The following is a 15,037-nucleotide window of genomic DNA, read 5'->3' as shown; positions in this document are numbered from 1 at the left end:
CTTACAGGGGAGAGACTCCCTATAAACTTGAACATTACTATTCCATGGATAGAAAGAACGCTGAATAAAAGCAGAAACAGAAAAGGCCACACGAGAAGTATTTCTTTCACCATACTTACTAACCAACACAATGTGAGCTGCTTTACTGTACCACATCAATACCAAAGCGACTTCTTTATTAACCAATAGTAATAAAACATTCACAGCATACAGAGGGGGAATCCCATATCAGCATAATCGTTGTTTCCCCACTTTTATTTTTTTTTTTCAGTTTGCATCTAGCCCGAAGTATATTCAACAGTCCTCTCACTCTACACAAGTACAAATGACCTTATCTAAAATACTACAAAGTCGCCGGGCGATGGTGGCGCACGCCTTTAATCCCAGCACTCGGGAGGCAGAGGCAGGCGGATCTCTGTGAGTTCGAGACCAGCCTGGTCTACAGAGCTAGTGCCAGGACAGGCTCCAAAGCCACAGCGAAACCCTGTCTCGAAAAACCAAAAAAAAATAAAAAATAAAAAATAAAATAAAATACTACAAAGTCATAAAACTCAAAACAAAATTTATAATACTGACTGTATAATAAAAGCAAAACGAGGCAATGTATACAGTACCACGGTTAACCTACAACATCCCCGTCAACGGCAGGTCACAATGAGTATGGTGGCAGGTTCCATGAGGACCCTGTAGAACTGGCTCACCAATTTCAGAGAATAGCAGAGACCTGGGGGTAGGGAAAGATAAAGGTGTTTAACCCTAGAAGTTGACGAGGACTCCAAAGGGGACATGGTCAGGCCTAACAGCAGAGCAGCTTGGTCCCCTTTCCGCAGATGTGGCACAGCAACAGCAAGAGCACGGCGAGGTTGCCTAGGTCCTAAGTCATCTGTGGAAAATAGTGTGTAACAATATGGAGGCTTGCTCATCCCAGCTCGCTCTGCTATGAACCAGACTCTCAAGAACTGGAAGGGTGAACTTTCTAGCCAGAAAACTACAGGGCACCTTTATGGGCACAGTCCTGAATCAACAGTACCTCTGCAGCCAGAATCCTCCTGCAGAGGAAATATCTCAACTGCTGTCTTCAAAGCCCACCCCGTTATGGGATCCTTCCCTACAGATCCTCGTTGGCTAAAGAAAGGACAAAACTGAGTTACAGAGTTACGAATCAAAGTCCCTGCTTATCGGGAGGAGTTGGAGCTGGAGCGGCTCTATGGCGGCAGCCAGGAGATCGAGACCTCCTACGCACAGGGAGGGGACCTGCGGCTTGGAGAGCGAGACCTCCTCCTCATCCGTGGGGGTGACCTGTGCCACATGGGAGGCGGTGGAAGCATTCTCCTGGGTGGGCTGAATCGTGTGGGGGTGGCCGAGGCCAGGGTGCCAACACAGCAGTAGCAGTGATCTCTTGGCCATCAATTTGTCCTCTATCCATGTGTTTCAGTGCTTTCTCCGCTTCATCTGGATAGATGAGGATGCATCCTTTCTACAGGCATGTCAATCATTTTAATTTTCCCATAAGTATAAAATATTTCCATGATGTGATCCTTGGTCACATTCCTGGCGAGCCTCCCAATGTGCACTTTGGTGGGCTTGGGTGAAGGGCTCCGCCTTTTCCTCTCTTTCTCATCTCTTTTACGTGGTTTGGATTTGGAGCCGGAGGGAGCGCCGCCCATCGTCACGCCTGCTCTGGGAAGGGCTGGGGAGCCAGAGGAGCTGCTAGAGGTGGAGCTCTGGGATGTGCTGGAACTCCCAGAGCAGCTGCACGCAGAGGAGGAGCAAGAGCCACTGCTTGAACCTGCACTGGTGCTGGAGCCCGAGCTGGAAGTTGAGCTGGATCGAGACCAGGTGCTGCTGCTTTCACTGGAAGCACTGCGTCTCTTCCAAGTCTTATCCCTGCCACGATCCTTCTCACTCAACTCTTTAGTGGCCCCTTTCTCTTTAGAGTGATCCTTGGACTTTTCATCAGAGCGGTCCTTGCGCTGGTAGGAGAAGGAGCCCTAGTGCTGGACTTTTTATTATTTTCTTTGACTCCTAGCAAGCTCTTCTTTTTCACTCCTGATAAATCAATTCTCCTCTTTCTGAGGTGTTCAAAGCAGCAATGTCGGCCTCACTTATCTGAACTCTCACTTCTAACCTGAGTCTGAGCAACGATCCCTAATCAATTGCAATTTATGCCAAAAGAGCAGCATCTTCCCGAGGCTGCCATCTCCTCCTGCTCTTCTCAGCGTTTCCCCACTTTTAGATAAAAGTATCATGCAAATTGTGATTAAAAAAAAAAAAAAAAGCAGAGTGGATTTCTAAACTGGAAGGTTTTCCAAATAATTTCTCATCATAGGCATCCAGTTCTGTAAGTGCTATTCTAGTATAAACGGAGAGAGTATTACCAGAAATAGTGACCTATTCCTCATAGGGGGAAACCTTGGACAGCTAGAAGACAGTGCTCCTGTGCTGTTTCTTTTTTCCTCCAGTCTTGCAAAATCCACTTATTATAAAGTTATTTAGCCAAGCACTCTTTTCTCCCCTTTTAATGAGACCCTTTTATTTCCACAATCTATTCTGAGCTAATATTTTTGTAAAATATTAGGTTGTGGTAAAGAACATTTCTTTTTAGTATGGAAAGCCAATTCGCCCAGCAGGTATTTGTTGGAGAAGTTGAAATAATTTCAAAAGAACAGAATGAAACAAAACAAAATCACATTTTACTTTGCTAATTTCCTAGAATTCATGCTGGTTAGATTTAATGGCTGACATTTATTTGATGACTTGCAGAGAATTCACCTCACTTTGCAACTTCTCAATTAATACTAATTTAATTGATCAGCTCCCTTTATGACATTTTTTGTAATACAGAAGAAAATGGTTATTTTTATTTCTATATTCCCAGAAGCTTGCAAACATCAAGAATTTCTGGGAACATCACCTGTTTTTTTCATTTATACATCTTTGAAGTTATTCCAGTTCTGTGTGCTCAGGCAGCTTACAAGTGATTTTTTAATATAAACATGCTCTTTGTATACCATAGATTTCTTTTATGGACAGAATGTCAGTTTAGCTACTTAGCAAAAAAGGATAAAAAACAAAACACATAAAACCCGCATCAGATTTTATTCTCCATTATCCCCCCTCTTTTATATCAACATAGACACTAAGGCAATGAAGCCAGAGAATAGTAATTAATGGAGAAGGAAGTTCCAGAGATTATTATAAGAAAGGCAGCACTGGAAAAATGGGCAGCAGCTCTTATTCCATTTGGTCCTAATTTAGGGAAGGGAGCATGTTCTGAAAAGTCTACATTATAAGAACTTGGAGGAAATGGATATTAATGGGCATAAAGTACTGTAGGACCAGAGAGATAACTTGGAGGTGGTTAAGATCAAACCAGAGAACACTGGTTTGATTCCAGGAATGGTGGAATTCCAGATGGTTGATGTGGGATTCCCATCTGTATGTCGTGAATACCATTGGTTAATAAAGAATCTATTTCAGCCAGGGGCTTAGTAGAACAGAGGTAGGTGGGGGAAACTAAACTGAATGCTGGGAGAAAGGAGGCAGAGTCAAGGAGAAGCCATAGAGCTGCCAGAGACAGACATGAAGGAACCTTGCTGGTAGGCCACAATCCTCGTGGTAAAATATAAAATACTGAAAATGGGCTAATACTAGATGTAAGAGCTAGCTAGCAATACACTTAAGTGATTTAAATAATATAGTTTCTTTATGATTATTTCAGAAGTCTGGGTGGCTGGGAAAACAAACAAGTGGCTCCCTACTACAAATGATGGCTCTCAATTGTGTGCAACTCCAGTTCCATGGTATCTAATACCAACTTCTGACCTCTGTGAGCACCAGGCATGCACACGGTACAGAGATATAAATGCAGGCAAACACCCATACATACAAAATAAAATAAGCAATTTTTCCTTTTATTGAAAATAGACTTTTGTTTCATTAAATCAATCCTGATTATTTTGTTTCCCCTCCCTTGACTTCTGTCAGTTCCTCCCAGACTCCCCTCCCATCTGGATCTGCCCCCTTCTGTCTCTCATTCTAAAAGATAATAATTAAATAGAATAAGATAAACCTAAAATACATCAAAGTTGGAAAAAAATCTTAGCAGACCTCACTCAAGCCATTGTTTTATTTTGACATTTGGGAATTAGTCTGAAGGAGAAAGGCTAGCAGACCTCTACCTTTCTTCACATCTTCCCCAATATACTACCACTTTTCTGCAACTATCCATGTGTCTCAGTACAATTTATTGTAAAGAGGCAAGTGCATCTGGTAGTGTCAATGTTTCCTCTCTAGACTCATATCTGTACCTGTAAGAGTGGCACCTGACAGTGTTTACTTCAAATAAATAAAGTTAGGACCTGCAATCCTTCTAACTACAACTGTCCAAACAATTACTTCACTTATGTCATGTAAATTTGGTCTTGGGGTTCGAAGGGAGCACATTCAATGAGAAGAGAGGTAGCTCTTGATGTGGAGAGCATATGCATGCTACTTCTCCCATAGTCCCTTAGTCAAAAGGGCTACAAATGGGGTGGCAGGGTAGAAGGGGGAATATGGGGAGAGAAAACTATCATAGAAGGCCATTTGAAGAAGCCATACTAAAACCTATGACTATAGAAGCTTCATAAATGTATGATTACACATAACCCCTTGTGTTAGCAAATAAAAACCTCCGTACCAGGAATGAGTTACTTCCTTTTAAGTTGTTGGCCAGTGGAGGTCACATATACTCCCAAGCATTACAGGTTATTGCCAATACTCCTGGCTAACTTAATAGTTCTTAACATTAAAATCCTGTTTCAGAAGATACCACATACTTGAGTCACAGAACAAGAAGAAATCAAGCTGGTACTCTCCCAGAAGCTTCATCCACACTGGCTAGCATTCATATTACTGTAAGGTGCTATGAAAATAGGAGAAAAGTAAACCTGAATCCCACCAACCTGTGAACCCAGCAAGCAACAACAATGACTGGCCTGACAAGATATACAAACAGCCACAAAAGTGGCGCTCCTGGGAATAGACAAGCAGTCTCTATTTAGATCAAAGGTCTTATTCATGAGGTGAATTACCTGGCACTATTAAAAGGTCCAGGAAACTGTGACTAGAAAGGCCATTGACCCTGGAGGGAAACCCAACACTATTATTCTGTTAGATGGACATAGTAGTAAAACAGCACCAAATGACTTGTTGCTATGCCCCTAGACCAGAGCAGAGCACCTCTCAACCCCCATCAGAAAAGTTTCTCCTTGCAGTTGATGGCAATTAACACAGAGACCTCCAGAGAGATGATGGCATATTCAGCCCTAAATCACACATTTATATCACACCCTCTCCCCAGGGCTCGGGATGTGGGAAGAGGTAAAAAGACTGTGAGAGCCAGGGGTGGTTGAGGACACCAAAGAACCAGTGCTTTCCAGACACAACAGGACTGTTAGAGAGCTCAAAACCAGGACAAATGCCTAACTGAGATACTTACTAACATATCAAAGTGGATGCTGGCCATCAGGTTCTCACTACATTCCTCAGGCCCCAACTTTAATGGGCTTATGGCTGGTTGCCCCTCCCCAACTGTCCTTCCCCCTATATTCCAGCCATTGGCAACCTGGCCTTTTTGGTCTGTCTTTTACTCTCTTGGTCCCGGCTGCCTGTCTTGGTCAGCATTTTGGCTCCTCGCTCCCCTCCCCCTCCTCACATGGCCTGGTTCATTCTGTTTATGTTCAATCTGGACTCTCCCAGGTGTCCTTGTCTCTGACTGTGTTCTTCCTATTGTCTATCAACAAACCTCCCCCTTTACACCTAGGAGAAGTCATGTGGTCCCTTTTTAATTTCTTTGTTTCATTCATTTAGTGCTGAAAATATGGGAGTGCCAACATCGAGTTCCTTCCCAAGGAACTTGGCTGTTCTGAACTAAACCGCTGCTCTGGCTCTTCTAAGGCATGTATGGCTTCTTTGTTTCTGCCACCCACAATTTGATTCCAAATTCTAGAGTCTAATTCTTCAGCTGATGCTTCCCTTTACCTGCTTTCTAACCATTTGTCAATCCTCTACTCCTTGCAAGTGTCTCTCTGGGCTCTGGCCTGCTCTGCCCTCCATTTGGGCACCTACACATGCTGTACATGTTTCTATGCTTCGCTGATGTGGCCATCTCCTTTATCTCCTGCCCTCGTTGCTTCTGGCCTACTATACCCAGTGAACATTGCTCTTTTCTCCTTCTCTCTCCTCTCTCCCTATCTACTGGATAAGCATCAACCTGAGCTTTCTGATTTGTTTACTGTTACTCCAAAAGCCGCAGCAGTGTGCCATTGGGCTCTAATCACAAGGATAAGGGACATCTTTCTTCTGTGATTTGGAATGTTTTTCCCTTTGAAAAATTTTCCATTCCACTTGGGGATGTCTCAGATAGAAATTCTTGTTACAATGATACTTTATCCACCACAGCTCAGCTAGCTTTTTCTCACTTTCCCCAGAAACTTCATTCCAGCCTGGGACAGCCCAGAACCCTTTTCTTTGGTTTTTCCCACTTGGAGCTATCCACTCTGTCTCTCTTTGTGCTGCCTTGGGCCTATCCATTACAAGTTTTCTTGTCTCTTTACCCTAAAAACTGCAGTCCAACCTGCTGTTCCACTATGCTATCTCTCTACCTGTAGTCCTACCTATGCCCTAGGATCCTTTCTTTTCCTCTACTGCTTCCCTAAACTTTTTTGACTTCTATTATGTTTTATAGCCCTGTTTCCTCCCAACTCCCTCCTGAAAGCAGAGTCTGGAACACCTATGCTTTTTCTCAGCTTCCTCTTAGAGTATATAGAAATTCCCTCCAGTGGAGATTTGCTTTTTGACCCCACCTATCATTGAGTTCATTTTGTGACCCTCCCTCCTTTTCTCCTTTAACTCAATTCTTTCCATGGACTTTGATAAGAAATAACATCTTTTTTTGGTAAATAAAGTATGCTTGATAAATAATGTTTATAAATTCCTGAAGTTTGCTTAGGTTTCCAACAATATTTGTATAGCTTCCTTGTCTTTGCTTTGTTAAGCTTTAGCTATTTGGATAAACTGTGGCATACAAAGAACTGTGATAGTCTATAATAGTGTATGACAAAAGGATAAAAACAGTTTCCAGTCTCTTTATGGATTCTATTTATGGTTTTAAATTACTGCATTTATGCTTTAAATTTTTATTTTTATGCTAAAGGATCTTCAACACAAATTTTTAAAGATCAGATTTAACACGGATAAAGCTGCAAAATCTTAATCTTATGAAAGTTACTAACTTAAACTGTTAAAGATAATTAAGACACCTTGTCTCAGAAACAAAACAAAACAAAAAGATAATAAAGACATACAAATTGTAAATAGTTATGTAACTTACTTAGCAACAAGCTTTAGTTAACCTTCCGTATGTGCTTTCATTGTTAAGCCTAAAATCAAGTACACTTAATGGATAGATGGTCTTCAAAATTGCCAGAGACCTTCTAAATCAATATTTAAAAAGTTTAACAAAAAATATTTCCATCATAGACATACCAGCTCATGATGGGCAATTCAGGTCTTATGGTAACTTGGTGGTCAGCTTCAGTTTCTACTAAGACCCAATAGCTGACCAAAGCGGTTTTTCAAAGGGAGAATAGTTGTCTACAGATGATTGTAGTTGGTTGTTCTTTGGACCTCCATTTCCTAAATAATTATATGAAGACTTCTTCTTAAGTATGAAAGCTTGACCTTAGCTTAGGCTTGTTATAACTAGCTCGTAAAACTTAAATTAACCCATTTATATTAATCTATGTTCTGCCACATGGCTTGTTTCTGTTTCTTAGTACAGTACGACCCACATCCTCAGTGTCTGGCCTCCAAATCCTCTTCCTCTCAGATTTCTTCCCAGAGTTCCTATCTCTGCCATCTCTGCCAGGAAGTTTCACCCATCCTCTCCTACATAGCTACTAGCCATTCAGCTCTTTATTAAACAAATTAGAAGGCACCTTAGGCAGATGAGGTAAAACAGAGATCTCTCTTAACAGTGTACAAAAAAGATTAGCCCACAACAGATGATCACAGAGCTTTTCTCCAAAATTCCAAAGGTCTCTTCCTTGCTTCACCTCTTAGGGCCTGCCAAAGGCTCCAAACTGCCAAACTCTACCTGTTATGGTTTTCTGTCTCTTTAAGAGACAAGCCACGCCCACTCCCTCCCCCATCCACTGAGGCAGGCTGATCTTCAGCTTCCAGCCTGAGTTTGTTCTCTTTTCCATCTTCCTCTCGGAGAGGCAGCTTCACTTCTGCCTCTCTCCCCACTTCTCTGCTTCCCCCCTTCTCTGTGTCTTTCTCCTCCTCCTCTTCCTCTTCCTCCTTCTTCTCTCTCTCTCTCTCTCTGTCCCCCCTTCACCCTTCCTCCTCCATAACCCCCTGAATAAATATTCAACATCACTCTGCAAGTCATGTCTATCCATGTCTTTGTCTCCTGCCCGCCTGCCATGTGTCTCCCTGCCTGGGACCAGTCACTGCTTGGGGACCAGCAGCCGTCTCTGCCTGGGACTGGCTGCTCCCAGAGCCAGCTGCCTCTCGCCACATGGCCCGCCACCACTGCTAGGGCCACCGCTCTGGGATCAGCAAGCTGGCTGTTGGGAACCTGCAGCCGCTTGGCTCTCTCTGTAGCCACCAGCACCTTGGGACCTGCGCGGCTCTGCATGGCTCCACCAGCCAACCAGGGACACTCCATATTTTTTAAAAAAACAACACTACCTATCTGACACTGATACCTCAAGTACCATTGGGTCTTCTTGATCATATGGTCCAAGTGGTAAAGCAGCATACACAGCAGCTAGGACCTGTTAAAGAGCCTTCTCCTGTCCCAGGCCCCACACAAAACTAGCACCTTTCCAAATTACTTGGTGTGGGCCCCAGTAACACACCCAGGTGAGGAATGTCCTATCTCCAGAATCCAAATATGCCCACTAAACATTGTGCTTCTTTATTGGTGGTGGAAGGGGCCAGGTGTGATAACTTATCCTTCACTTTAGAAGAAATATCCCTACATATCCCACACCACTGGACTCCTAAGAGGACTTCACAGAGGGAGAAGATCCTTGGATTTTGGATGGATTTATTTTCTATCCTCTGACACGCATATGTGTTACCAATGAGTTCAAAGTGGTTGATACCTCATGATTACTTAGTCAAATCAAATAACACAAGGCAGGAGAGTTAATATATCCTTGAAGTGAAACTGTAAAGGTATACTGTAGGCCTTGCCAGCTGAAAGCAAATTATAACTAAAATTACTTTGCCTCTGACACTATGCTGCCACCTGGTCCCAGCTAACTCTGGTCCAATTAAACCCATTTGCTGTGAGACAATGCTCTTGAACACTATAAAGAATTGTCACTGGTACTGGCTTACTAAAACGCTGATTGACAAGTATAGGTGGGGCAACCAGACTTGGAGAATTGTGGGAAGAGAAAAGGTAGAGAGTCAGTTACCAGCCAGAGGCAGAGGAAGCAAAATGAGAATGCCTTAATGAGAAAAGATACCAAGCCACAAAGCTAAACATAGAGATAAATTATGGGTGAATTTAAGTAGTTAGTCATGAGCATGAGCAATAGGCCAAACTCTTTATAATTAATATAAGCCTCTGTGAGTTTATTTGGGACTAAACAACTACAGGACCTGGCAGGAGAGAAACTTCCATCTACTCTCATTACATTTAATTTATCCAACTGAGTAGCAGAATCTCCAACCATAAGGTCTGGCACAAGAAAAAGGGCAAATGTGCCAGTGCCCCTCTCACCCTTTTATATCTTATACGAGTCATGAAGAGCTTGTCTTTTGGGTCTTCCCATTGTGAAGGATTAGGTTGTGCACAGCATACTCATTCTAGCATTGCAATTTCCCTGAGCCTTAAAATCTCTTCATCTACAATAAGGCAAGGGATTATAGGCATTTCCAACTACCTTTTAGTAGGGCATCTTTAAATAAACACTTCAGTCGACATTTCAAACAACCTTTTGACACCTTTTTTTTAAACTGTGATAGCTTCCATATTAAGCCAGGAATCTCCACTCAGAAGGTCCATATCAATATACTCAGGCTGATCTAGTTTTATGTTCTCTTCACCATTATCCCATACTTTAAAAATCCATCCCCACACATATTCCCCAGACTTCTGATTGAATGAATTAACAAAATCATTAAGCTCCTTAGTAGTGTAGTACACTTCCCCATGAACTACACTTTCCACTTCCCTTCTAGGAGGCTGCTTTTCCTTGAGTCTGGTTATAGTTCTAAAAGAAACTATTGGTGGGCCTTGTCAGACATTGGAATTGTCTTTCAAGACATTTCCTTCTAAACAAAAAAAAGTCATTCCTGTTTTAGCAGACACTGAAAAATTGATTTTTTCAGTGTAAGGTGAAAAGGGCTATATTTCAAAGGGTGAGGCTGAGAGCACTATGCCCTCAGGTGAGATAAACCTTTAAATATCTGAAAGTTCAAAGTTTTCAGCTTTAATAGGATCCTCCCACACAATCACCATCCCAGGTTATAGAATTCCATTTTTTTAACCAATTAACACCTTTATTTTAACCACTGACACCCTGTGAGACTGAGACTTGAAGTTTCACTGTAATTCAGCCAGTCTTATAATGAGGGCTGGGGTTTGATTTTCTGTAACGAGATTTATGACTGCTGGAAAGAAGATTCTGTTTCAGGTCACATTTAGAAAACTTTAGACTATTTACTCTTATCTGGAGCCACTCAACTAAGTTCATTGTTGTCATTCTGAAGTTGGCTAACTTTTTCATGGAACTCAGTTATCAATTTATCCAGAGATATTAAGAGTAACCAACTAGCAGCATCATGTTCTTTATTTTCTCCTAAACTGTCAAGTTTCATACATATGAAAGACCTCTGGTGTGGGGAGACTCTCACTCAAGTCTTGGGAAAATACAACCCCCCCAGGAACTCACAAGAGACAGTCCTTGCTGCAATCACATGACATTTATTGACAGGACAAGAACCAGCGCACTTGGGCAGAAACTCATTTCCCATGCAGGAATAGAGTTCGACCCCGAGTAGTTGGGAAAGGGATATTTAAGGGAAGAAACTATAACCCAAGAATCCAAAGGGGGTAGGGAGGGCATCATTGGAAAATTCCAAAAATACCAGTGATCATTGAAAAATTCCAAAAATACCAGTGATAATCACAAGGGGGGTAACTGCCTGTTTCTCAAGATTATAATCTAACTTTATCTTCAGCTAGTTCCTGAAATAGAGTCACTAAACCAACAAATCTAGATTTTTGATTCTTTTCTCCCTGCTTAGATTTTTGGCTCTATTTTTTCTGCTAGAGGGGTCTGGATTTATCCGGGTCTTTCACATAGAGTCATTAAATCAATTGTCACTCACTGTTGATTTACCAATATGATCAATGACATTTATCTCTTTAAGTTTTAAATATAGTTTGTATCATGAACTTTCAGTACTCTCTAAGTTTCCAGGACAGCAAGTGACTCAAAAGGCTGCAGTAGCTGAAGGTGCTGTTGAATTAAAAATACTATTACAGATTACTTGACATCCTTATACTTCTGTTTCTCTAGAACTGCTCTCGGTAACAAAATCTGTATTAGTCAAGATTCTCTAGAGTCACAGAACTTAAAGAATTAATCTCATGATAGAGATGATATAGATATATAGACATAAATATAGATTCAGATAGATATAAATATATGGGAAATTATAGAAATGCCTTACCTGCTGCAGTCCGACAATGGCTAGTTGTGAATGGAAAGTCCAAGAATCCAAAGTATTTGCTCAGTTTCACAAGGCTGGATATCTCACTCAGTTGTCTTCTGTATGTGCTGGAATCCCAAAGAATTTCAATACCAGTAAAGAAATGGATGAGTTCAAAGGTGAGGGGAAGCAGGTGAAGAATAAGCAAGTCGCCTTCCTTTTTCATTGTCCTTCCATCAGATGTGGCCCAGAGTAAACTTGTGCCTTTAAATCTTGAGGTTTGTATTAAAGATGTGTGTCATCCAGCTTCAAGATCTGGATCAAAGGTATGTTGTCTTCTTGCCTCAATGTCTGGATCACAAGTGTTCTCACTGTTTCTGGATTATAGTTCATTGTAGACATATTCAAGTTGACAACCAAGAATAGCCATCACACTGTTCATGCTTCTAACTCAAAATCATTTTTGGTTCACCAAACTTTTGTTATGACTACTGCTATTACTATCAGGTGGATTTCAGTACAGATTACAAATAGAGGTAATGCTGACATATCTAAAACTTATCTCTTTTTGTAAACAAAAATTGTTGTAACTAATGGGTTTTCTGCCCCCACAATAGTAAGTATCTCTGTTCATACAGTAAACCCAATCAAGCCAAATTGAAAAAGTTTAACAACAGAGTTAGTGAAAGCAATTCCTTGGTGGGTTTTCTCATTCTGGAGATGGACGCTGAAGAAGTTGTGTCCCTGAACTAAAGCAGGGATATTATATAAGGTTTAGGTAAGGGATGACGACGCACCTGCCACTGGCTGCGTTTGTGCCCAAGAAACGTCAAAACCTGAGAGCGTAGGCAGGGACTTGTTCAACTGGCAACTTTAGTTCAAGACTGAGGAGCTGGGCCTTTTGGTGCCTTTCCTTTGTTTAGAGACTGCCTGAGTAGGCAGGATTTGGAGGCTCCAAATGAACAGTAACCTTCAAGGAATTGACTTGACATCTTACAGGTCAAAAGGGTACTAGATAAATACTCTAGTTTTCTCCACCTGCCTATTCCTGAGGCTATGATCTCTTCCCCTTTTTCTGGTCTTGGGACTCCTTTCTTACAACTACCAGGGCCATGGACCTAGAAATTTCAAATGTACACCTTAGAAAAAAACATTTCCACTGAACTCCTTAACTTTACCTTCTGTGTCGAGTCTATCTGTTCCAGCAGAATTCAAACCAACTGCAGACTCTGCCAGCAATTTGCCAGCTGCAGGTGTTCCCTTAGAATCTGCATTTTAGTGTTCCAAAGCAGCTAGCTCTGATGATCCAACCTCACTAACTACTCCAATACTGCCCATAACTTCCCTAGCACCAAATGGTCCCAAGGAGCCTGGACAGCAAGTAAAATACCCTGCTCTTCCCAGACTGGGCCAGCATTCCAGCCCTTATCATTTGTTTATTATCAACAAAAAGGTTGGAATGTTAGGTTTCAAATGTGGGTCAAATGACTTACTGAGGATCCATTAACATATCAAAGCTGATGCTGGTCACCAAGTTCCCCAATCACCCTTTAGTCTCTACAGGGCCCTCCTGGATGCCATGCCCTACTCCCTACCCTGAACTCTCCAGCCCAGGTATTGTGCTGGACTTCCCTGCCCCCAGCTATTCTGGTCTTTGTAGAACTCAGCCATTTTGGCTATGCCATTCTCTTGGCCAGGCTCTTGACCCAGGCTGCCCGCTTGATCTGTGTCTCCCCCAACTTCTCACATGGTCTGGGTCAGAACTCTCTAAGATGTCTCTGTCTGCCTGTGCTCTCCCTTCTGTCTACAATAAAATTTCCCTTCCGCCATAACTAGGAGCAGTCATGTCCTTCCTTTTTCATTTCTTTTCTTCACAGAAGGACAGATTCACAGAGGAACTCAAAGTGATTTTTTTTTAATGCTACAGATACATGTGACTGGGGGGGGTGCTAGAAGATCTAAGCAATGGTTTGAAATAAATCACAATGGTTAGTTCATACTGCAACTTGAGATGTGATACTTTGCAGATTCTCTCATCTGTGGTGAAGGGTTTAGAAGTAGGAGCCAAATACCAAAGTGGTTTCCCTAGGAAGCAAATACAGCTCATTCTTGTTCTGAGAAATAAACAAAATGAAAATATTTCCTGTGTTTCCCTGGGAACCTGTGCCCAGAAAAAGCTCAAGAGGCACTTGGGACAAATCAAGGGCTCTTATACTACCCACAGCCATTTGTACTTCAGGTATTGTGATGTCTAATAGAAGTTGGAACTAAAAACATATCCTTTCAAGAGAATTTAGGAAGTTCTCAGAGAGTGAAGCCTCAAGCCATTAATGCCACTTTCTTCCATTTCTGTAGTTTGGTTTCTCTGCAGACCCAGTATCCTCTGACAGTATTTGATTCTCATGGTGATTCATTGTGATCCACTCCTCACAGAGCCCACTGTGATGTTTTCCTCCTTGTTAGGAAAAATGGCTTGCCTATGATACAATTCACATAATTTCAAGGAAAGAGGAAGAGAACAGGAGACTTAGCACATAGAAACCTGTCATAAAAACTCCAAATGATTAAGTGATGTCACCTGACTGCCCTCCTCACTGTAATCTAAAAAGGATGCCATTAGAAATAGTGACATAAACCACAGCTATCAAAAGTTGTTATGAAATTGCATTACTAGATAAATTTAAAGGAAATGGCCACATTTTCCATTACCTGAGCATTATTAAAATGAACTTGAAAATTGTTGGTAACTAATCTACTATTTGGGGGTTTTGTTTTATGTGCTCTCTGGGGCTTTATTACTTACAAATAATGATGTCTCTTTTTTTTTGGTTTTTCGAGACAGGGTTTCTCTGTGGCTTTGGAGCCTGTCCTGGAACTAGCTCTGTAGACCAGGCTGGTCTCGAACTCACAGAGATCCGCCTGCCTCTGCCTCCCGAGTGCTGGGATTAAAGGCGTGTGCCACCATCGCCCGGCTAATAATGATGTCTCTTATCATATACTTAAAATAAGTAAATTAGCCAGCAGAGTTTCCTGATTAAATTAAATATTCCTCTTAGAAATCTCCATGCAACATTTTTAACTTCCCCACTTTCAGCTTTTCTATGACTTCTATGGCTTAACTCTGCACTCTGATCTTCAGGCAAGCTTCATTTGTTAGATCACAAACAAATATAACTACAACCAATGATTTGAAGCCCACTTGTGCAACAATTAACAATAATCAATGTTTTTTTTTGTTTCAACATAGCTTATATAAACCTTTTAGTTTTGTCTTTAAAAGCTTTTGGCAGGCCACATCAAGAAGAAAAAGAGGTGA

General features: G+C 41.7%; 1 pseudogene; it reads right to left on the bottom strand.

The window, feature by feature from the left end:
• Window positions 1–1,175: 1,175 nt before the first annotated feature.
• LOC101988835 overlaps window positions 1,176–15,037 on the bottom strand; it is a 48,251-nt pseudogene continuing 34,389 nt past the window's right edge.

The sequence above is a fragment of the Microtus ochrogaster genome, chromosome X (genome assembly GCF_000317375.1).
Source record: "Microtus ochrogaster isolate Prairie Vole_2 chromosome X, MicOch1.0, whole genome shotgun sequence".
NCBI lineage: Eukaryota > Metazoa > Chordata > Mammalia > Rodentia > Cricetidae > Microtus > Microtus ochrogaster.
This window is presented reverse-complemented; position numbering and strand designations above follow the sequence as displayed.